Below are 24,514 nucleotides of genomic sequence, written 5' to 3'. Positions count from 1 at the left end.
GACAAAGACATTGAAAGGGGATGTGTAAAAATGCATGTTGTTCTAAAAAAGTTTTCTTGCAATTTTCGCACTTCTACTTGTTTTACTGCATTTGGTGCATTCAGTAGACAGTACTGTAATGTATTTCAGGTGGTTTTGCTCTGCAGTTCATGTTTATGTAGCGTAAGGGGCTACTGACCTTCACATCTATATCTAGGTCTAATGGTGTATCAGTCTGAGGATCAATGCCACGCCGACACACTACTGGACCCTTTGGATTAATACGCTAATAGACCGATACACTAATAGACTGTATTAGGTTAATACGCTAATAGACCGATACACTAATAGACTGTATTAGGTTAATACACTAATACACCTAATATACGGTATTAGATTAATACACTAATAAGCCTAACTGGTGCATTCTACACCACTTAAATTGGTAAATTCAGCAACACTTCGAGTGAGCGCACTTCTTCGTTAGTGTCATTTGCAGGCTGTCAGACGTAAACATTTAGTGAGACTTGCAGGGGAGTGCACTTGCCATTGAGTGATTTCGACGAACTCGTCTCACCTGATTTTGTGGCACTGAAGTGTGTAGTCTCAATCGCAGCGCTTAAAAAATGATTAAATGAATGCTCACTGCAGAGTTGGTGCTAAGTTTAAGACCACTTATTTTTTGTGATTCCAATTGTTTTGAGTGACCTTGCGACACCAGCGAAGCCCAATCAAGTTTGTAACATGCATTTTCAGCGCCTTATAGCTTCATAGATCGTCACTGGCATCAACCTTGAAAAACACTTAGTGCTGCTGTCTATCACCATGCAGTCATAACTTTGACCTCAGTGGTGGCCTAGCAGTAGAGCATCTGCCTTGTATGCGGAACATACTGAGTTCAAATTCTGGTGCCGCTGGAAATGCGCCATTTTCTTTAATGGGTGGAGATGTTCCCTGGCCTGGTGCTTGGCATATTTTTGGGGTGCACATCTCAAAAGGGGGCCTTGCAGTGATTTAATGCATGGTCTCTGGGCACCTCTAGTCCAAGCACAGATGGCCTTGTTGAAGAGCATCTGCTGCAGCTTTCGGAAGCAAGTGCTGCCACCAGATGCCTATGGCTAAAATACATACAAGAGCACTCCCGTCCTGGTGCTCTGCCATTAATTATGGGGCCGCAATACTACGATAGGGGTGTTCGTCCCCAACCTGACGATCCCCACCTAATAGGTGCATTTGGGATGCCACATGGGAAATTGCTACCATTGAAGCAGCCCCAAACCTCCTTTTGTCTTGTTTTTCAGTTAAGCTTTTGAAACTCGTCTTAACTAGTTTAAGGGAACAGCGGTGCTGGTGATGCGAGGACAGGAAACTGATATCACTGGCACTTCTGTATCAATGGCAGTGTCCTGTAGAGTGGCGAATGTTGCACCGGGTCGAATGAACAATGAGCACCAGTAAAACTGGGGTACTTTCAAAACTTTTTTGGTCATGCACACACTCAGTGCTACTGCGTCACCAAATGTGGCAGTGGGAATAAGGCAGTGCTATGCCCACATGATGATGTGGTTCACGGTAGCCATTGTCACACAAGCAAAGTGCACTCAGCGAAGTGAAGTGCACTCGCTCGAACTGTCACTAAATTTGCTCATTTGACTTGGGTATCAGTGTCAATAGCCTAATAGCCTATTAGTTTTTGTATTAGAATTTTTTGCTAGCGAACAGAAGAGAAACACAAAATCATGTGTACACATGCTTTTCTGCGTCTTGTGTGTGTGTGTTCTTTTTTAAGAATATACAGTTCCAAGCCATCTGATACCACGAAATGGTCGCTCAAATTATGCCCAGGGAAGATTGCAGTTAACTGTCAATATATAAATAATTTCAGCAATGTGAATATTGTTATGAAAAACATGCACTCATGACAAAAGCCTCATGGGTACTGCACTGTTTCCTTGATGAGGAACTTCGCCTTGTCTGGGATGACAAATTCATCATCAACGTCGACATACATCCCAAAGTCGTCATCGTAAACCTGGTGGAAAAGTAGTTTTACCTTGTATCTGCCAGTTTTACAATGCCTTAATACACCAAACAATAAGGAAATAAGTGAACATATCAAAAGAAGCCATATGCCAATCTGAAGATGGTTAATAAAACAGCCTCCTTCGTACATACCTGGCCCTTGCGCCACTAAGCACCACACATTCATTCATTCCTCCTTCATACAATGTATACAAAGGTTGTACAAAAACCCTACTTGCATAATAATCGTACACTTCAGAGCGGTGCATGATACGCCAATTTTAAGCGCCTTGGATGCGTTATTAGCCGCAGTTTACAAAATTGTGGTGTCATATTTTAGTGCTGAATTATTGAATTGTAAATGTCATAGTCCATTTTTCTGAAGTTGTGAGAGTTTCAATAATTTTCATTTATTAAATCAAGGCATATAACGAAATACTGCTTGCCACAGCCATTAAATAGCCACTTTTTTTAAGCTACAAACCTCATCCATTTCGGGGCAAAGTTCTGACTGGTGTTGCAGAAGTCATGGGGCGCAGTAGTGCTGGACTTGGCATAACAACTTGGTGGCTGGACGTAACTATATTTATTTAGTTGTGTTTTTTACTTATTGGAACAACGTGTGATTGTTTCGCGTTATTGGCGGTGCCTCCAGGACACCAAAGTGGCAATGGGGACACCAATGCTAGAACCCGGACTGTTCCGTGGGTTGGGGCTTGCCGAGGCTTGCATGTGCCAGTGGGTCTTCGCTTAAAAAATTACCTTAATGCGAAAACCCCCTGGCACGCTTTGGCCTCCACAGCCCCACCACATGGGCCGCCCCGCTTCCAGCTTTGATCTCCCCGCTACCCCTTGGGTGCCCTGGAGATCCTGTGCCGCCTCCTTTATTATAATTTCAGGTGCTCTCCTGACACCTCTCTTTGCCTGTTACGTGTGCCCTCTTGGAGCAGTGCTTGTAAGCAATCTACTCGATTGTCGCGACGAAAAAAGCGGCCTGCGACCACCAGTCAGAACCTTGCCCAATTTTGGTGCTATGGTTGCCAAGGAAAGTGATTTCCCCCTGTTCCCATGTATTTAGTTAGCAGTCCCCAAGCTAAAGCTTCCTCTTATAATACGAGTGTTGCATGGCGCACTTTTTATCACGATCATGCGTGTCATGTAGGTAATGAAACAGCCGCCCGCCTACGTATTGGCGCTTTCATGGTCGTGTCGTTAGCTTGGTAGGCTCCCTGCACTCTGATTTGTGTAAGATCGATTCCCACAGGGCATGGGATCTGCCGTTTCTTTTTTCATTCTGAACGTCACAAACTGGAGGGTGGGCCTCTACAGCATGCATTTGAAAAATCAGGCCACATTCTCCACTTCATGCACAAGAACTTATTTAGCTTAAAGGGAGATGCTACTCGAAGACACTTTATCTTTAATGTACATCCTAGAGCAATGAAAGTCGGCATGATTATAGTTTTTAATGCTGATTTCAAATATGTAATTAGTTTTATTGCGAGTTGTGTAGTTCTTGTTCTGTACCATGGCAAAGTGTAAAATATAGGTCCTTTTGCACCCCCCCCCCCCTTTTTCCATAATTAAACTTCTGTAATTACGGACCACTGATAGTTTATATTCCTCCACTTGGATTGTAGAATGTGGAAAACTAAGTAGGAAGTGCACATAAAAGATCTGAATACACGAGGAAAATTGGAATCTAGGCAGTGTATATCACCCAGATACCAGTGAGTGTTTACATAAAATTGGCATAATATATATAAACAACATTGAAGTTTAAATGAGATAACGGCACTCTCCACACCTTGAAGAAAATATGGGCAAAATTTCATCCAGATCCGAGCACCAGAAGTGCCTAAAACACGATGGGCAGTCAAAAAGTTGCCAAAAATTGCATTTCGAGAAAAACGAATTTTAAAGTTAAACTTGAAAGTTTATTTACAAAAAAAGGCTTGAACTGAGATTGAACTCACACACAAAAGAGGAAAACTGTCCTCTGAGCAGCCACTGCCACTAAAATGAGTCCGCACCATAAGTTTCTCCCTCACGGGGCTCTTGACTCGGCAGTCTGCTTGTCAGTCATTGTTTTTTCGCGTGTGCTGTCGTGTGATGTGCCAAGAACAATCAGATCTTGAGGTGGAAGCACACCCAGCTCTACCAGTACACATTCAAAGACGGAGTGCGCTCGATTGAACCATAGAACTGCCAAGGCAGTGGCCACCTCCACGACAAACCTCAAGGCAAAGCAAGTCTTCGGACAGAGAAGCCATATTTTGCTATTTAGCGACTCTGCCGCATTCTGTGTTTTGCCCTGAACACAATGGGTCAGCAGCTTTTCATCGGTTAGCCTTATATAAATAGAGAGTATTGCCTTCCCTTGAGCCTTCGTGAGCGAGGGTGTGTGGGTCGGTGCAGGTTCACTCAAGGCTTCAGCACACCTGTGCTTGCACCAGGATGCTGCTCCATCTGGGCAGTACATGTGGCTGCTTGCACCATCCGAGGAGCAGCAATGAAAATACGAGGCCGAAATCGCCTGGTGCATTCCTTTTACACTGTCCCTGTTGCTTGTGATGGCAACTTGGTAATAGGTTTGCAGCTTGTGGATCACTGGATCTTTTAGCTTCTCCCCTCTTGGCAGCTGCTCTTTTAGCTTATGAAGAGCAGTTCTCAGGCCCTTCGCCACGTGATTGGTGCAGTCTTCCTTTTCAATATCTACAGCACCACCTTAGACATCTGCCTCTACAACTTCGGTGTAGGCTTTGAAGTCTCCATCGCTCAGGAATTTCTTGAAGCGCAATGGTGTGTCATAGGTCTGGCTCCTTTGCCATATCCATATGGCGGCTACCGCTTCCATTGCATGAGATGAACAATGAGCATTTTGCTCACACTGGGCCATGAAATGCTTGCCAGATTTCTTCTTCATCTGGCAGGGCCTTATGCCGACTGCAGGCTAGGCAAAAGTTGGACAGGACTTCAAGTCCAAACAAAGTCCAGTGTCAAGGGACAGAACGGTTCCAATACCATTGTGGCTCTTATGGCCTCGTTTGTGCCATGTACTGTCATACACGACGGCAATTTCGTCTCTGCCCACGTCACTCGCTGTGAATTGCCTGGCTCGCGCAAGATTTTTGGCGATAGCATTCATTGCCGCGTCATGAATTTTCTGGCTGATGGCAGCAAAAGATTTGTGATGCATTGGCTTTTGCAAGACAACAGCTGCAGAAAATCTGACCAACTGCTCGTAGCCAATTCCTACAGAGCGCACGACTACAACAGCTGTCACATTGACAGCGAAGCTATCGCGTGCACTCTTGCTGATGTAGGCTCTGGTTGCGTGCGGTCCGTCGCCTGCAGCACTCGTGTTGGCCTCCCCGCCTGGAGAAACACGCCGTGAATGCTTTTGATGCACGCACTGTTCTCGCAGCGTAGTTCTAGAAACGACGCAAGTCCTTTGCACTTGTCGGCCCATTCCCATATACACATTTCCGAACAGCGACACGTTGAGCAAACCGCACCACTCACGAGGATCTTCAATGCGGCTGGATCAATGATTGCACACGACTCACGGTCTTGCGCACTTTCTTCATCGTCGAAATGTCCTAACTTTTTTGAGAAGCACTGACATACACCAACGCCACATCGAATTAGCCGGAGCAGCGCCTCCTCTAGGAAGATGCCAGGCAGGTGCCATGCTCGCCCATTGTCGCCGGCCGGCTGTGCTGTTGTGAGCTGTGGCCACGCGGTGGCGCCACTCTCTGACACTATCTTGTCCCGCGCTTGGTACAGCTGCTCGCTTGTTGCGGAGTGTTATGCGCACTTTTTGTAACAATTAAGGCTGAATGCGGCTTTGTTAACACGCATGATGTTTAAAATGGTGTGCCTTGCATAAACCAAGACTGGAAAGCATTTGCAGCTGCTATTTGCAGCGCCTTTTCCTACTAAAATTGACCTGATTTTGCGTCTGAGCACTAACAGCAAGAATAAGTTATTCAAAACATGTAAATTAGTTTCATATAGTGTTGCAAATTTATTGCCACATGCTTGCGAATGCATCACAGCTTGAGCACCTTGCGGGACAGGGGTTCTTGTTCAAGATTCTTCGCAACAGAGTTTCTGTCTGTAACCGCCAAAGCATAATTAGCAAATAAAGGTTTCGTAAATTTTTTGGTGACCAGTTCGAGCAGCTGTTGCCGGTGGCTTCTGTCCTCGCTGCCACAGGTGAGAATAGGCACATCCATAAGTGTGCTGACACTACTTTCCACAGAGACTTCCAAGGGCTTTGGGATGGACTTCCTATGGAAAAGTACCGTCTCAGCAAACCTTTTTAGTGCTATCAGAAGCTTCACAAGCTCTTGTCTATTGTAGTATAGCCCACCCCGGTCTTGGTGTGCAATCAGTCCTTGAAGTGGTGTGTATGCTCTTGGTCCTTGCATGAGTTCAATGCATTTTGCACAGGAGAGACCCTCTGTTGCTGCCCGAACAAGGTACCCTCCAACCAGATCGACACTGGCCACATCAGGTGTTGGAAAGCATGGCCTTGTCGAAAGACAATCTTCTTTCCGACGCTCCCTTGCAAGTTGTAAGAACTCGGCAGTGCCCAGGTCTTTGCGGGTGTTCTGCTGGGTTGTGATGAGTTGCCTCGAAGAGAAAGAGGCACTTTGGACATTACTTCCTTTAGATGCAGCAACAATCCCAGTCTTCAACATCTTTTCGAGTCTAGCAATGCACTCTTTACATCCAGTGCATCATTGCATCCAGCACTTCGGCGCAGAAACTCAAACATTGATTCAATTGGGTTGCTCGACATTTTTCGCATCAACACAAACTTAAACTGTTTTGCTGTTAATAGCTAACGGATGCATTCAACATTTGACTTCGTGGTGAACACCAGGCCATGATATGTTTCTTTGCTGAAGAAGTTCTCAGGCCGACTTGCATTCTTGAGGTTTTCTATGTAGCTGAGCAAGTCTGTCTCCAGCCATTCCAGGCTTTTATCATCGACATCTGTGTAATGTCAAGCATCTTCTTTGTTGAGGTGGATGTGTTGCTGGCAGTTGCTCACATCCATGAGGGTGAACCATTTCTGTATGGTCTTCATAAATGTTACTGTAGGTCCCACTGAGGCAAATTGCAAGTCGCAAGTGTGGCCTGCCTGATCCTTCAAATAGCTGAGTGCTGCTGTAACTGGAGGAGAAAACAACTGCATCGCCGACTTGACATTCATCTTTTCAATGTTTGAAGGATTTAGATGCTGCCGTGTTAAAAATCGAGTGGGCCTTACCGTTGAATGCTGGTGCATCTTGTAGAGAGTCTTCAGGTGCTTGGAGGACACTTCATGCTTTCCGCCAATGTCTTTAGCCAGAAACTGTGATCTAATATTTTTAATTATGTGGCTCTGATCGAATGCAAGAAAAATGGCCTTGGGGATCTGAAGGGTGTTTGGCCCTTGTCTATGCAGCACCGTTGCACAAAATTTCCATAGCTGCAACATTGATTTTATGATTGTCAGTCACAATCCGAACAACATTGAAGACAATTTCCTGAGTCTTTTTAATAACATAACTTGTCGTTGCACCAAGCTGTTCGCCAATGCACCCCTTGGCGAAGAAGTAGCCTGCAGGTATCTTGTACCTCCCGTGCAGGCCACACAGCAGAAAACACAGAAGTGAATTTGCCAAGGTATTTTTTTCTGACTCTGGAACAAGGTGTTGTAGGTCTGCGCTCATGTCTACGTCACCCACAAATGCATCCCTTTGTTTGTGGTATTCCTACCTTTGCTTGATTCGTACCTCGTCAACCACAAGTCCACATACCTTGGCCTGCGGTGCTTCAAGCATTTGTAGTTCCATTTCTAAACAACAGCGGACCAATTCGGTGAAGCCAACTTCTCCTGAAACAGTCCCTATGTATTTCCGGAGGGTATTTCTACATGGCAGACGGAGGAGTCTTTCACCTCTCATGTATTCATAGGACTTATCAGATAAATTTTTCACTACTATGCAGTTCCTGATTGTCATCTTCGACCACTGCGGCAGTTTTTCGCTTGATCGAGCAGCAATACTGCTGTGGCATTGCCTTGTTGAGCATCGTCAACAACTTCCATGAATGCGCTAATGTGCCACTGCTATTTGAGCTTTCCAAGCTCTTCTTTGTAGGCATCAACAGTCTTTTTTAAGCTGTCAGATTTTGCCTTTAACACTTGTTGTTTTTCTCACCATCACTTCCTTTCGATGTAATAGCTAGATGAATACTCTTTCTTAGTCTGCGTGCCGCAAGTGCGCCTCCCGTACGGTCTGGGCATGACCACACTGTCTGATCCGGTAGAAGCATGCTGCTCGAAAGAGTCAGTACTGAACGTAGTGCTGCCTGTTTCGTTCTCACACTTGTGTGAAACTACGTTAAAGTTTCTTTCAGTCTCTAAGGCTGCTGCAGCCTCATGACTCAAGAAAAAGTCGATAGGAGCACTTGCCTCTAAGTTCGGTGACACAAGTGTTTCGCTCTGAATATTTGAAGCGCTGTTGCTTGTGCGGCTCATTCTCTGAATGGTCCCGCTTGCACTTTCAAATGCTGATGTTGCTTCTTGCGGCTGCCGCAGGCTTCGCCATATAGGACGGGTAACCAGGAAACATGCTCAGCACAACACCAGGCTTTAGCTGCCGCTTCTTGCAGTTTTCGTTGAAATCGGACGCTTGAAAATGCGAACTGCACATGACAGAGTAGTTAGACGTCGTATTTGGCAACCAGTCCTTCCTCAAAATCGCCTTTAGCCATTGTACACGTGCAGCACTGTTGGCTGGTATTTTGTGAAAATAAACACCTGGAGGTATTTTTCGCTGACTAGACGTACACAGTGGCACACAACAGTAACGCATGGCTGCAGGAGTTCATCCACAAATGTCAAAAGTCGTCGATCATACATCGGCACAAAACAAACACGCAAAACATTTGCGCAAACAGCGTGCACAGCAGCTCGGGCCGATCTGGTTGCGTCTGGGGTAGTGTCGGTTGACAGCGCCTCTTGTGGCCATTTCAGATGTGTGTGTGAGGAAAACAGGATAGGGTTTGGCAGGAAGCGCATCGCTCACACGACTGGCATCTTCCGAGAGGAGGTGCTGGCCGGAGCGATAGGGAAGCTCATTACTTTTCGAAGCTAGATGGGATGCCTTAGAAGACGCGCCTATAAAGCGAGATATAAGAAGGAAGAAGCGTGTGCTTGCTGCGGTAAGGCTAGGGAAACTATGGAGCATGTTTTATTAGAATGTGAAGACGTCTACCCAGTGGTCGATTTAGGCACCACTGGCCTCTTTGAAGCCCTTGGGTTCAGCGGGAGCAGTGGAAAAATAAACATGTCCGCAATAGGCATTAGTAAAAGGCGATTGGAGAATTGGTGGAAGAGTAGGGAAACAACAAAAAACGGACACGTATAAAAGCACAGTTCGCAATAGGGTATCAGAAAATTTGGATGTGGTAGTTCATAGTGTTTTTTTTAATTTTTTATTGTTTAACCTAGGTAGGAAATTACGCAGTATAATAGCAAGAGCTTGGTGGCGCAACCCACCGCCCCGTTCCAAAGGGGACGCTCATAACATCCATCCATCCATCGGCGTCGCTGTCGCTAGGCGTCGCGGGCGTCGCTGCACTTGCCGTTGGGCGAATCTTAGGCTTCGATTTGCATTGGCGTCCTCAAAATTCCTCAATCCTCAGTCCTCAATACTTCACTGACCGATAATTACGCTGGCTTTGGCTTTCTTCGTGCATAACGAAAATAAAAATGCGAAAGGCCCGTTGTTCAGCGACGAGGCTCGACGAGATGTGGACCCAGCAAGTAGGCTTCGCCACACGCAGGAGCACAACAGCCAATGGCAATCCCAGATTCGTACCACATGATTTAAAAACAAGTCGCAGCGTTAAAAAAACGCGGCAAACGCAGGCATTTTTAAATTATTTCTTGCACTGGAGCAGTCCAGGAAGCCATGGTTACTGGAAGAATGTGGCCTGGCCGATCTCCTTATGCGATCCGGAATGGCGAGCGGCCGCACTAAAGTGTACTAGAAGAGGGCAGTGGGCTCACTGCCCCTCGTTCTCTGATGCCGTTCATGTCAAGCACGAGAGGTGGCGCCACCAGCAACTTCACTGTAGCTTCCTGCTGGTCCAGTCTACGGCGCTGCTCGGTCGCTCACTTATATGTACACGCTGCTTTAATTCCTGCACCTACTTTTATGGGGGAAATGGCTGATGGACGCTCCGTACATGATCTACGAAGGAATTCATTAGTTAGCGTTTTTATGTCCCAGACAGGGCGAGATATAGCGCGGTACCCAATCAGCGATATGTAACGGCTTGATGGAGGAAGATGGTATCAAAGTAAATGCAATTTTTTTCAGGTTTCTGCGCCAATGTTTTCATGACTTGACTTCTCCTTTCGAGGTCAAAAACGATGTGCAGTATATGACACCATCGTGATTGGGGAATTTGTGCATGCGTTTTCAGGCAGCACAAAAACTTCAGATTGACTTCACTGCTTCCAGAAACTTTCTGCGCATGTAGAGAGCTTTCGGAGTAAAGTTCTAAGCTGTCTTGATGATTGGTGCCTGCATGACGTTCGGCAGTGCCTTCACTGCCAGCACACAACACTTTAGCCGGAACTTCACCGTGGTCTGGTCCTCTTCTTTTTCTAGGTGGTCTCTCCTGAGCTGTCTTTTGTGACAAGTACGTCGGCAAGTTAGGTAAGATAGTTGGGACTGCGTCGGCACGAATAATCGGCTTCCCACATGGAATTCGTACTTTTCCTTCAATAGTGTGCACATAGTCCCGAAGCACATATTGCGGCTCAACATGCAATTCACAAACCGCGCTCGTGTCTTCCAGGGTTCTGTTCATGCGGTGCAGATTCTTCTCCCATTTTTTTCGCAACTCTTCATTCTTCGGGACTCCAAATAATGATATCTTTGGAGCACCCTTCACGTGAACGTAACCCGTCCTACACCCAGGTGTGTAGCAGTGGTTTTGTCGGCGTTTAGACATACTACACAAAGTTTACGCGAAGTCTTGGTCACATTCACTGCGCACACCTTTTCCGCATGTTACTGGAGAGCAAAGAGTCATAGACAAACCATCAGCAGCACGACGTTTCAAGAAAACGCGATAATAAACGCACGCATGCACGCACGCACAGGCTCCAACATGGTCGACACGGCCAGCTACAGGATGGATGGATGGATGTTATGAGCGTCCCCTTTGGAACGGGGCGGTGGCTTGCGCCACCAAGCTCTTGCTACTATGCTGCCTAATATCCTACCTAGGTTAACCCATGAGAAAAAAAAAACACACTATGAACTACCACGTCCAAATTTTCTGATACCCTATTGCGAACTGTGCTTTTGTACGTCTCCGTCCTTTGTCGTTTCCCTACTTTTCTTCCACCAATCCTCCAATCGCCTCTTACTGATGTCTATTGCGGACCTGTTTGCTTTACCACTGCTCCCGCTGAACCCAAGGGCTTCAAGGAGGCCAGTGGTGCCTAAATCGACCGCTGGATAGATGTCTTCACATTCTAATAAAATATGCTCCGTCGTTTCCCTAGCTTTACCGCAGCAAGCACATGTTTCTTCTTCCTTCTTATATCTTGCTTTATACGTGCGTGTTCTAAGGCATCCCGATCTCGCTTCGAAAAGTAATGAGCTTCCCTTTGAGTTATCATAAATGGTTTCTTTCCTAATTTCGTTTTTTCCCCTTAAGTAGTTACTCATGGCAGGTTTCTTTTCCATTGCCGCCACCCATGAGATTAATTCAGCCTCTCTGACTTTCCGCTTGACCTTCTTTGTTGCTGTGTTGCCCACCCCACAGGCCGCATACTTGCTGGTAAGCTTCCTAGTTCTTTTCCTCCACTGTGAATCAATGTTTTGCCTGTACAGATACCTGAACACTCTCCCAGCCCATTTACTTTCCTCCATATTCCTCAGCCGTTCTTCATACTCAATTTTACTGCGAGCTTCCCTCACTTCAAAACTAGTCCAGCCTATATCCCCTTGCACAGCTTCATTTGTAGTCTTCCCGTGAGCGCCCAATGCGAGGCGACCCACTGACCTTTGGTTCCCGTCGAGTCCTGATTGTACCCCTGATTTAAAGCAAACAACCGCATTTGCAAAAGTAAGTCCTGGAACCATTACCCCTTTCCACATACCTCGGAGGACCTCGTACCTATTGTATCCCCATAGCGCTCTGTGCTTCATTATGGCTGCATTTCTCTTCCCCTTGACTGTTATGGTTTTTTCCTGTGTTTCCATATATCCGTTGCCTTCGTTTATCCATATACCAAGGTATTTATATTCTGTTACCCGAGGTATTTCTTGGCCCTGTATCTCCACTGTCTGTTCACTGTTTTCATTGAATACAATAACAGCTGATTTTCTAACACTAAATTTCAAACCTAAATTGTTGCCTTCCTGTCCACAGATATTAGCCAGACGTTGCAAATCGCTTTGCTTGTTTGCGAGCAACACAATGTCGTCCGCATAAAATAAACCTGGGAGTTGCTGCTCTATTACTGTACCTGCCTGTTTGTATGAGAGATTAAACCCGATATTACTTCCTTCTAGCGCCCTCTCCATCCTCACCATGTACATCATAAACAGCAGCGGGGATAAAGGGCACCCCTGCCTCAGTCCCTTGTTGATATGAACTTTCTCCGCGCTCCTCATCCCTTCCCATTCAACGCAAACAGTATTTTCTAGGTAAATCTCTCTCAAAAGCTGTATACAATCGTTACCTAAGCCTTCCCCTTCCAGAATATCCCACAAAATGCTGCGGTCTACGTTGTCGTATGCTCCTGTAATGTCCAAAAAGGCCACATACAACGGTCTGCTTTCTGCTTTTGATATTTCAATACACTGAGTAAGAACAAACAAGTTATCATCCAAACGCCTACCTATTCTAAAGCCATTCTGAAGCTCTCCCAAAACGTCATTATTTTCTGCCCATGCTTGAAGCTTTAATTTGATTGCCTGCATTGCTAGCCTGTATATTACCGATGTAATGGTCAACGGTCTATACGAGTGAATTCTGTCTTTCTCCCCCTTACCTTTATAAATTAAATTCATTCTACTTTGTCGCCAACTGTCTGGTATTCGTCTATCTTTTAAAGTTTTTTCAACTGCTTTCACGAGAGCTTCCTTACTTTTTGGTCCCAGTTCATTTATCAGCCTAACGGGAACCTCGTCTAGCCCTGTGGCTGTGCGCTTAGGAATTTTCTCTTCCGCTTTCTTCCAGTTTAAATTTGTAAGCACTAGCTCCTTTCCCCCTTGGGTCTCTTTCATGCTCTTTTTTTCTTCAAATACAACCTCGTCCTTGCCTTGGAAAGATTCGGCTGTTACTTTTTGGATGTAATTTATTGCTGCTTCTCCTTCCAGTCTGTTTTCATCTTCGTCTAGGATATGTTGTTGTATTGTTGTTGATTTCCTGCCTAATAATTTTATGTGATTCCAAAATATTCTAGGTGCGGCCTTCTTTTTCTCACGTATTTCTGACAACCAACTTTCACTTTCACCTTTTAATTTTGCTTGCACCAGTATTTGAACCATAGACTTTTTCTCCCGGTATATTTCCCATTTACCGGTTACTTCATCCTGTGGCAACTGCGCCTTCTTTGCCTGCCTGTGCTCTCGAGATGCTTTCTGTCTTTCGGCGATCGCTTCTCGTATCTCCTTGTTCCACCAGCTTTTCGGTTTCTTTTTTCCTTTCCAATGAACGTGTTGTTTCTCTTTCCGTATTTCTGTCGTTACTACACTTAGAAGCTCACCATATTCCCACCCCTTACTTGGCGATTTGCCAATTTCTTCCTCCACTCTAGTGACTATATTTGCTATTTGTTCAGCGTTCAAATTTGGGCTGGCCATTTTGCTTTCGTTGCTCTCTTTCCCAACTACATATCCCATTTTCAAAATGATGCGTTTATGGTCACTGCCTATGCTGCTAAACCCTTCCTCATCGATGACCATTTCTCTCAACTTATCATGAATTCCTTCTGTCATCAGACAGTAATCAATGGTCGATTGCCGGTTTCCCACTTCCCACGTGATCTGTCCTTCACACTTAGGCCCTGTATTCACGATCACGAGGTTATGTTGCTCGCAAAGGTCTAGCATTGACTTCCCGTTATTGTCGGTATAGCCATCTAAATCCTGTATGTGGGCATTCATGTCACCTAATAGGACTATCTCAGCACCATTCCCGAAACCCCTAATATCAGCGCTTATGCATTCCACTAACTCTTTATTCTTCTCTGTGCAATTTATTCCGGTCCACAAATACGTAACTCCAAGCCAAGTTTCTTTCCCACTCATTGTACCTGATAACCAAAGATGCTCTTGACATTGTGAATTTACTCTTTTCCATTTGGCTCCCTGATGGATGAGCATTCCGACTCCCCCTCCCTTTCTTTCCGACTTAGTTCTGTTGCACCCTTCCCATACATAATTCTCAATAACTGGCGGCTCTTCTGAGTCTCTAAGGTGCGTTTCTGTAACCGCATACACCCCTATTTGTTCTCTGTGTAACTGCTCCTCAATCTCTGCCCACTTTTCCTTTCTTCTGCCGCCCTGCATGTTTATGTAGCCTATTGCATGGCGAGCTCTTGTTCTTGCTTTCCTCCTTTTTCTCTTATCGACGGCGATGCTCTTCTGCTGTTCCACTAGGGGACCTTCTTTATTACTACCTACTCTGACCTCCCGAGCGCCCGCGGGCCCCCTAAAAAAGCAACAGCGCGACCCCCAAGTCGCCAGCCCACTTCTCGTGCTAGCCTGTAATTGAAGTGGATCCCATCTCGTTTAAAACCACCACAACTTCTCACTTCCCTGTTTACTTCGACAACCTCGAAGCCTTTCTCTCGGCTCATTTTCCATATTGCCTCATTGGCAGCCATTACGGCTCTTTGTACGTGACTGTCACGCACAGGCACCTCCGGCACCGTGCACACCACGATCTGCACCTGAGGGGATAGCTCGCGCAAGTCGTCCACCCCCTTCGCCAAGCGCTGGGCTAGTCCTGGCCCTTTCCTGTTCAGGACGTCATTTAGCCCACCTGCTACTACGACAAGGTTGCGCACGTGGGCATTTTCCGTGAGCTTTTCCGTAAGCTGAGATCAGCGCCACGCCACGGCGTTTTGGTGAAGCGAAAATCGTTGACATTTCCGGTGCGCCCGCCAGTGGGAGCTTGGCTGGAGAGTAAGCCCACTGCCCTCTTCTAGTACACTTTAGTCACGCGTTTTTGCCGCGATACGCTCAAAGACGACATACTTTTGGACTTTTAACACTCACCTTGTGCTCTTAATGGGAAATCTTTCTTATGGGCAACCTTTCCTTCTTCAAGCCGTTCCCTGCCAGTGTTCCAGAATTTCGGACACTTAAATTTACGAAACTGTCGCACTTATAGGGATGCGAGTACTAATTAATGAATGAAACAATGGTTCAGATATTTGGAGGCATGATTATGCGTTCGTGACTGGAAAGCGATTCGCAAAAAAATGCTCTCGCACATTAGGCTCGAAGTGGTTATTGTGACATGAAGTTTTTTTTTATTCCTGAACATAATTTTATCATATAAATGCAGATCCCAAGGGCACGCCAGTGAGATTGTAATGAACACGAAATTTAATGTGCACTAAATATGTGCCTAATTTACTGTGCCCAGTGAACTAACGCCATGCATGAAAGCTCACCACACTTGTTAACAGAGCCAACAAACAAATTTGTGTAGACATCTTTACTTTTTACACAAAATTCAAATAATTAAAAGTACTTGCTGCAAAAAATATATTTTATTGATGACTAACCAGTGCCTAATATCATCTATGCTATACAACCGAATGTCGTTTTCGTACAGTAAACAGAATAGAACATGTATGGGTAAGAAAAAGTTCACATATCACGAGTATCTTCTTCCGCAAAGCCATTGTTTTCCCCCTACGTAGTCTTGCTTACCTTTGGGGATCGCAAACAATGCTAATCCTTTTTCCTGCCTGCCTGCTGCATTGAAAAGCGCAGCAGCCGGGCATTCTTACGGCAAATGAAGTTCCCCTAACTTGCAATACTTGTAAAACGCATTGTGCCGTGGCAGCGCGATCCTCATGTGGCCCACGAATGGCGGCATGAAAAAAAAATAGCTAAAACAAGTTTGAAGACGTCTCCTTGACGTGAGGGTGAGCTGATAGGGCAGTTTCGTGTGCTGCAGCCAAACAGCATGGGGGAAGCGCCGGTACGGCGACAGCGAGGAGGTAAAACAGGAGGACAGCTGCGCAGGGGAGAGTGTGGCGGCTAAAAGCTAAGGGTGGTGCTAATTTTGAGAATAGAAGGGTTTTATCGTGAATGTCTGGGATCACTGCTCCTTGAAGGGGCGACGACGAGTGCGAGCGGCTGTGGTGCTGCATGATGTCAGGCTGTTGCCTTGGTACAGTAGGGAGTCAGTTGGTTGTGCTTCACCGTCAGGGACGTTTTGAGGAGAGAGAAGTCTGTTCTCTTCAGGGCTGTCTGTGCTGTCCATGGATGGGGAGGCCTAGTGGGCTCTTGTAGAAGTACAGCTGGGTCCACGCATTCACACTTTCACTGAACACTCTGTTGTTGGATGAAATAATGAGGGAAGTACGCTGAATCATTTGGGCATCACAATACTTAATGTTAGCAGACACTGGGTCACAACCCATAATCATTTTCACTTATTCTTGTGAATCAATGTTAGGCTCATTGAAAATGATTACTTGTCTATCTTGGCAATCTTGGAATGGAAATGCAGTGTACTTATTGAAGTTGCCTAAGTACCCTGCATTAAAATACTAGTCTGCAATACAGTCAAAGAAAAAGTTCTTGCTACCACCATCTGATACACAGTAAATGGCATTCTTTTTTGGGATTTTTTTCTCCATAATTTGGTAGACTTCACAAATTGTATTAGCTACATTCCCTGTTTGAAGCTTTAAGTCTTCAAGAACTTGTACACTATTGAGCACAGACAAATATTGTAGACAAGGCTTAAAAACACCGTTAGGATACTCTTGGTAATGGGGTTCAAGCGTAACAAAGTCTCACTGAGCAGTTGTTACTTCCCATGCATGAACAGCATTTTTGTATTCGTCATGGCTTGCATTCCACCACCATGTCCCAGGTATGAGCATCCAATACATGCTATCGCATGTAACACGAGGAGGGCAAACATTTAATCTTCTGATCGCTTGTACAAGTGTTTCGTTATGATCTGAGCCTTTTGGTTGCGACACTGGTTTTGTACATTGCTTAGAGACTTCACTATGTGGTTTTCCACTTCGTTTACTTTGGTCCGGCTCTATAATCTAACCGGAGCAGAGGTTTTCGCCACTACTGCTTTCCAACTTTCCGTGTTTGGCAGGCGCTGATAATCCTCTGCCTTCCACAACTTTAATTCCATCCAATGCGAAGACAATATAATTTCTAAGCAGTTCACCGTGGACAAAACGTTTACCTCTTTTAAGGAGATACTCCGAGTTTTTGGCGTATTGTTTGGTAACGTCTCCGTCTGTATAGTTCTTGCCATTGCTGTGCTTAATTGAGACTCCATTGAGTATGGTGCTGTTGTAGCTTCGACGGGGCGGCCGGATGAAAGGTTTACGGCATGAGGCCTAAACGGCCGGGGCGCGCAGCGCCGCAAGAAAGAGCCGGACTGCTTCAGTCGGGGACCAGACAAAGAATGATCTTTTATTTCTCCGAGGGGAAGCAGGAGGCAACTTACAGCGTTTGGCGCTGAGTGGCGCCCTGACGTAAACGACCCAAAACCAAAACCAGAAATTAACACAGGATACCACATCACCTCTCCCTTGAAAGGAAAAAGGCTCTACTCGCTCTCCTCGCAACAAAATAAGTCACGGGTCAAAGAACACATGTTAACACTGTAACGCACATGATTAGTGATGACATCTTTACACAGTAGAAAGTGATATCTTTGGGTTCCCCATTTAAAAAAAACGCACAGCATGAAAACTGAATATGAATTATTGCACTCCGGTTGTGCAGTTTCCCTACCTGTCTTGAGAAGGTGATGAGATGCAGCCTTGCACACACAGATCATACATGAAAAAAAAAATTCAGAGTACAAAAGTAGACAGTGCAAACATCTGTGTGCCCCCTGGGACAGCACTGATGGGTGGCTCATTGGCCCTGAGCCTGACTCGAGACAGTCTTTGTGGCTGTCGTGGATTTGGCATTGTGCGTAAAAGCACTTTACACTCCATAGTCCCCCCGTAAGAATGGTAAGGACATTTAATGTTAAAAGCTTTTTGGCATGAAAGACAAATTAGTATGGCGGTCAGCACCGTAGTAATGATGTGCGTACTGCACGATTACGCTACAAGAAATGCAATGTATCCCCTATACCAGTAGTAACTGGAAGAAAAAGGTGGGAGACAATCATCAAGGGAAGGGTAGCCACTGGAGCGACTCTTTTCAGAGAATTTTTCAAAAAAATCCTGTAGTGCAGGGCACTTCACAAGTTTGGATGCATTCCATCGTTTGCCATTTTCAAGCATGAAAGTATTGCGACCTACCCTATGGTAAATCTTAAATGGTCCCGAGTATTTAGGATTGGATTTTCTCGAGTTGCGTACTCGGACAAGATCTGGTCGAAATTGAGGGCATTTTGATGCACGACGACGGTCCACGTACGTCTTAACACTTTTGGCGTAAGAGCTGAATTCGCATGCAATTACCTTCTGAATAGTCTGGAAGCTATACTCGGTATCCTGATCCCAGACAAACGGTTGTCCTTGCTTTAGCAGTTTCCTAAGCGGCTCTGCCAATTCAGCGTACTAGGGAATCAGTTTAGCGTAGTATTGCGTGACACCGAGAAATGAATGCAGCGACTTCTTGTCAGTTGGCTGCGGTGCCTCAACAACTGACTGAACTTTGTTTTCCAGGGGCGAAATACCGTTTGCAGCGCAGACTTGCTCACGAAGAACTTGAGGTTGAGGACGCAGTTTCGCCGAGACTGGTTGCATTGAAGCTCGAAGATGAATGTCGTGGATGAAGTCCTTTACAAGTCCCGATTGTCCCGAGTACGGTTGGGCGAACCGAGGGAGCATTGTGCGGGAGACGGAAACTGAACGCTTGCGTCAGCTGGAACTCCTGACACCTGTTGGCATGTAGCAAAATCAACCTGCGTACGAGCAGGGGACTGTCGATGCTTTCGGTTCCTTGAAAAGCAAACCGAAGCGAAATGTCCTACTTTTTGGCACGCACGGCAGGAAACGTGCTTGGCTGGACAGCCTGGATCAGATGCGATGTGGTGAGGTGAACCACATGGGTAGCAATGGCCTGCAGTGTCTCGACTGGCTTTGTGGAGTTCGGGCTGAGCGCCATATTGGCCGGCCTCCCCAGGTCGCGACTTTCCGCCATGCCGCCGAGCGCCATTTTGAAGCCGCCGGGTCGAGGGAGAAGGGTGGCGGGAACCACCATCTTGCACGCCCGGGCGAGGAAGGTGATGGCTGTCGACGCCATCTTGGCATTGCGTCGAGACGCACTGAACAGACAAGCTGTTAAAAGACTTGAAGTTCTTTGTGAACTTGCTGTACGGTTCGTCCGATTTCCTGGACCTTGAGCGTGAGGGACGCTCCTTCGTAGAGTAACCTTTCTAGTATTCTTGTTGATGCGACGCCTTCGAGGATTTGGTCGCGAAGGGACTCGCCATGCCAAATGCCGAACGCACAAGCAGGCGCTAGCCTTTGTAGCGCGGTCACGAAGTCCTGAAAGGTTTCTCCACGTAGTTGCTTCCTGTCCCGGTAGATAATGCGGTGCACCAGGGGATTGGTGCATTCTTCGTAGTGCTGGTCGAAGATGCGGAGAACGTCTTCGAACGTAGTAGCCGTCTGGTCCATTTGCGACGTGAGGTCGTAGTAGAGACGCTGCCCCTCGAAGCCTAAGTTGCTCAGTAAAATGGCTTTCTTCCTCTCGTCTTGTAGTGCCTCACCTCCAGTTGCCTCGAGAAACGTGCAAAAGTACCGTTTCCATGTGAGCCACGGTACCGCAGGAGTGCTGGGTAGCGCCAGGAAAGGCGGCATGTGGGGTACGAATGCCATGCCGGGCACCGAAAACAAAGGCGGAGGAGTTGCGGCTGACGGAGGAGACGTAGTTGCGGCGTCTTACATGCCGGTAGCAGGAGGAGGAGCAGAAGTAGTACGGCAAGGGCCTGTACGAAGCAGAGTAATGGTTTACCTTGTCGCCAGTTTGTTGTAGCTTCGACGGGGCGGCCGGATGAAAAGTTTACGGCATGAGGCCTAAACGGCCGGAGCGCGCAGCGCCGCAAGAAAGAGCCGGACTGCTTCAGTCGGGGACCAGACAAAGAATGCTCTTTTATTTCTCCGAGCGGAAGCAGGAGGCAACTTACAGCATTCGGCGCTGAGTGGCGCCCTGACGTAAACGACCCAAAACTGAAACCAGAAGTTAACACAGGATACCACAGGTGCATCTACATTGTCTTGAGCTGAAAGCGCAGGCATGGATGACGTGAAGGTGTCTCGATGCACATACGGTTGGTATACAGATTTCTGCCTTTTCAAGGGCAACTCCTATTTCTGAGATTCCACACTAGGTGTCGTTAGACGTTTTCCAATAATCATGTTCGAGGATAAAGTAGAATCCTCTACCAATTCTCGTTCGGCCACCGTGATCTGATCACGTGGGTGATGTGGACGTTGACCCGTTGTTGCTCCAAAAGGACTCCGAGGAATTGGTGTTCCCTTCCTCGTCTGTGAGACATGGTGCTTTCGGGCACACGTCCGGGAATTTTGCGGACTCCTCGTAGTTTGCAGGTGGCGTTCCCTACTCTTGGCGGTGACAGTGCCCACCATGCTAACTGTTTTAATGTGAGAACTTGGTAAAATAAAAATACAGCGGTACAGTACGAAAAGCACAGTGCCCCCTGCCACACGTCCTTCTCCTTCTAGTCTCTGTCTTTGTCTTCCCTCCGAGTTAACTTCTCGCACCCCTCGTGCGGAGCCAAGGTAGAAGAGGAGGAGCCTTGAAATGCAGCGTTGCAATGCGATCCCTCTGCCAGCGGGTTCGTCTCGGTGGCACCAGGTGGGTGTCGGTGGCTGGTGCTGTGGGTGGCAGAATCCGTTGCTCGTTAGCCGATTCCACACTAAGAAAGGAGAGAACAGGGATGGGCAGCGGGACGTGGTGCTTTCGTTTCTGTTCAGTAATTATAGTTAAGAAAGTTTATTCGATCGCTTGTTGCACAATGTGACGAACACGTGCATCTAACTCCACTAACGGAAACTGCACATAATGGGGAGTGCTGCGGAGGGGGGGGGGGGGGCAGCTTCTGGGAGAGCTGTACCACTCGCCTGTAAAGGCATACTCTACGTCTGTCGCTGGTTAGGTAGCACAAGCTAGTTAGGGTTGTCAGCAGCAGGCTTAGGTTTAGGTAGTTGTTGCCACAAGGATGACGCGGGTCCTGTTGATTACATTGCAAATTACCTGTCTGACTGTCTGAAGTCCACCTGCTTGTGGGCAGGCTTTGGTTTCTGTTTGGGCCGATCTTTACTGGGCTTGTGGGTTTGCCTTCGGCTGCGGTTGCTGCTGCGGCTATGTCTGCAGTTGGCGTCGAGGGCCGAATACCGGTTGTTAATTGGCACGCCAAAGTCCTCTCGAGTAGGCAGTCGTGAGAGACGAAGGGCTGCTTGGTGAATCGGATTGATGCGTGTCAGTGGTTTGCGTCAGCGAGCTGCCTCCTCTACAGCGCAACGGTGTGGGCAGTTTGTGTCCGTTGCAGGGTTGTCACCCCCGCAGTTGTAGCAGCGCATGTCGCACTCATGAGGAATTGTTGATGTATCAGTTCCAGGCGGGAAATGTTGCCCGCAAGATCTGCAGCACGAATATGTCTAGGCGATTGGTGCAGACATCAGATCTGTGTTTCAGGCAGTAACAATGCCAGCACTTAAGGCATTTTGACTTGGGTGGGTACAGTTGGTATATCGCTGAAAACAGCGATGGCGCTCTTTGGTATTTCAGGGCCCTCCACCATGATCAGAGACGCCGTCTTGCCAAGTCGCCGAAGAGACAGGATTTCTTTGCCCTGAATAAAGAGTTCTTTCTGTATGGCATCTTCAGAAAAGGCGAGTGGCACGCCGTGCAGGACGGTGCAGGTGTTTTGTGGGTCATTGGCGTAGTATGCACTCACAAAGTGCGATTTTCCATGGACGTCCACGGACTGTAAGGCGAGTAATTTGGTGGTGGCCAATGCATGGTACGTGTCAACGGTGATGAGGTTTTGGGCGGTTCGAATTTTCACGACTGTGTCCTGTCTCTTGAATTTGGCAAGCTGGGTTGCCTGATGAATTTGTAGGCTCAACTTGATTGGGGTTTCTGAGGAGAGGTTGGAGCCATCGGGCAACTTCAGGACGATGGTGGTGGCCTCGTCCTGCCGTGGTGCTGAAGGGGTCACACACGTAAATGCGCCCTATGAAGCATCACAAAATTCCATGCCCTGCAGGTGCAGCGTGGTGGATGGCGTGGGCTGCGATGCAGTAGTAGGTGGCGAGGGCGGTGGATCCATGCCGAGCGCGGCGGTGAAGCGCCTGCAGTGCGGCGTGAGGTCGGAGGGCTTTGTGCTGGGGCGAACCGAGGCCGCCGATGTTTAGGCGAGTTGCAGTGCGGCGGGCCAAAGTTCGTCAGGCCATGACAATGAGCTCCCGGAGTTCGGCGGAGCTAACTTTCATAGACACAACTCCACAGTGTCCAAGATGGGCTTCTTATATCGTCTGAGTTGCTCTACGTTGACAATTTTGTTGTTCACCTTGCCGGCGCATGGAGAACCCTGCTAATCGCCGCGGTATCCTCTCCAGTGAGTCGTTATTTGGAAAGGGCCTTCGTACACTCTTAATGCGGTTACACATAGGTTCCACTTAGTAAGGGCAAACTTTTTACAAAAAAAGTTTTCTTTATATAGGAGTAACACGTGAACTGGATAAATATGTAAAACATTGTTTCTCTTAAGTTTACAATGAGGTAAGAGAAACCACCCTCCACACATTAATATATAGAACAATGTCCCTCTTCAGTGCAGAATGATTTAAATAAAACCATGTTCAGCATATTTATTCCTGGAATGCCGTTGCGTATAAATCAACTACTATAGTACCTGGAACGGACTCTTTATATTACTCCATATAATAATATGTGCAACACTGTTGCAGCTAGCCAGGCCGTCTATGGTGATAAATGGCAGGAAGCAACTCTGCAAAGAATTCTGCTAGAAGTCTTGCAGGAAAATAGTGCTGAAAACCTAGTCATACTGTTTCAAAATTTTTATGCGCTTATTCAGTAGTAGGCAACACTATTGTAAAAATTACACAGATGGTATATTTGATACTTTAATATATAAAAACCATTTTACAGAATTCTTCAGAATCGCAGCAATGCAAAACAATAACATCCGTACAAATCTCTAAACAAGCAACAGACCGGGACTCCACAGCAAAAAAAAAAAAAAAAACAATGACCAAGGAGTAATACTGAAGGCGCTACTGCATGCCAACAATATAATGTGTAATCACTAAGAAGAATGCTAAATAATACCTTTTATGCCATTCAAATTTTCTTTTGCCCGTCATCTTAAAAAAAAAAAAGAGTTCTACCACTGAATGTGGCCCTACAGTCTTCAGGGACCCAGTCAAGCTGCCTAGAGCAGCTTTTATCCCTGAAGGCCATCCAGATTTTCTGGATAAAGATTGATGAATTGATTAAAACCAGAAGCACAAATATATCAAAATCAAGGTCACGCTCAACAAAATGCAACATTCTGATAACACGAAACATTCAAACATACCGACATGTCTTAGCACCACTACTAAAACAAGGTAGTGCTAAAAAATATCGATAACTATGAATACCACTCACAAGTTATAAAGCATATACAAGGACACACCTTCCTCCAAATGGGACTTTTCTGCCCTGGCTAGATAAGACGAATATAAGGCAGCTTGTAAGCTCAGACAGGTACAGATACTTGAAATCAAGTATCTGGCTGTGATGCAATAGGGGTTCATGTTTGACGTAATGCCAAAGTTGTTTTTCATTACTTTTGCTCATTTATACAGTTCTAGTGATTTCGCAAACGAAGTCACCGCCTGCGTTGTGTTCTTCCTTCAGTCCTCGTCTTTTGCGCTGTGCACACATGTCGATCTTGCAGGAAACTGTTTCACCTGCTTTAAAAACAGCTTGTTTGTCTGGCATCAAGCACTGCGGAAATAGATCCCTCCTAAATAATGCTGTCTGTACCAAACCCAAGGTTTGACCAAATTCATGTGGGTACATGACATCCAAGACAAATAGGCAAATGATTAGAGCATGCTCTAGTGATGATCTCCCAGTCAGATCAATGGTGTGGCCCTTGCAGACGACTTTGTGTCCTTCATCTTGGGTGACGACACAAAGCCCTGAGATAAACACGTCGCGTTCGTATGTCTTTAAAAAGAAACCTTCGTTCACTGCCGTGC

The 24,514-nt window shown here is 46.5% G+C and overlaps 1 protein-coding gene across 9 annotated transcripts in view; it reads left to right on the top strand.

The window, feature by feature from the left end:
* The window catches only part of LOC135919467 (uncharacterized), a 283,301-nt gene that overhangs the window by 91,741 nt on the left and 167,046 nt on the right, over positions 1–24,514 (top strand). The gene's annotated exons all lie outside the window — the stretch shown is intronic.

The sequence above is a fragment of the Dermacentor albipictus genome, chromosome 3 (assembly GCF_038994185.2).
Source record: "Dermacentor albipictus isolate Rhodes 1998 colony chromosome 3, USDA_Dalb.pri_finalv2, whole genome shotgun sequence".
Classification (NCBI taxonomy): domain Eukaryota; kingdom Metazoa; phylum Arthropoda; class Arachnida; order Ixodida; family Ixodidae; genus Dermacentor; species Dermacentor albipictus.
This window is presented reverse-complemented; position numbering and strand designations above follow the sequence as displayed.